Raw genomic sequence first — 425 nt, forward strand, 5'->3', positions numbered from 1 at the left:
GTTCCTTTCAGGTAAATATGTAGTAAGCATTAGGCCTATATTCTAAGGCTGGGTTCATAAACTACACTTGTCAGAGGGCCAGAATTCTTCTAGGCAGACGCTCTTGTAAAATTACAATGAATATTGTATCCTGAGTAATTATTTCATATATCAATTTGCCTATGAAATGTGTCATTTTAAGCGGTCAATGTTAACAGACTCCTATTCAGAGATGGCAAAAGTACTCTCTTCCCGTACTCAAGTAGAAGTACAGATAATTGTGTTAAATACTCCGGTAGAAGTACTGATTTAACTTCTTTACTCAAAAGTAACAAAGAGGCTTGGGAAGTAACTTACAGTGTAAAAGTAGCCGTGAGAATGACAAAGCTACCTGGACCAGCCAGACGTTGCTAGAAAGTACGCTGAGAAACTACAGTGGACATGGA

The sequence above is a fragment of the Etheostoma spectabile genome, chromosome 12 (genome assembly GCF_008692095.1).
Source record: "Etheostoma spectabile isolate EspeVRDwgs_2016 chromosome 12, UIUC_Espe_1.0, whole genome shotgun sequence".
NCBI lineage: Eukaryota > Metazoa > Chordata > Actinopteri > Perciformes > Percidae > Etheostoma > Etheostoma spectabile.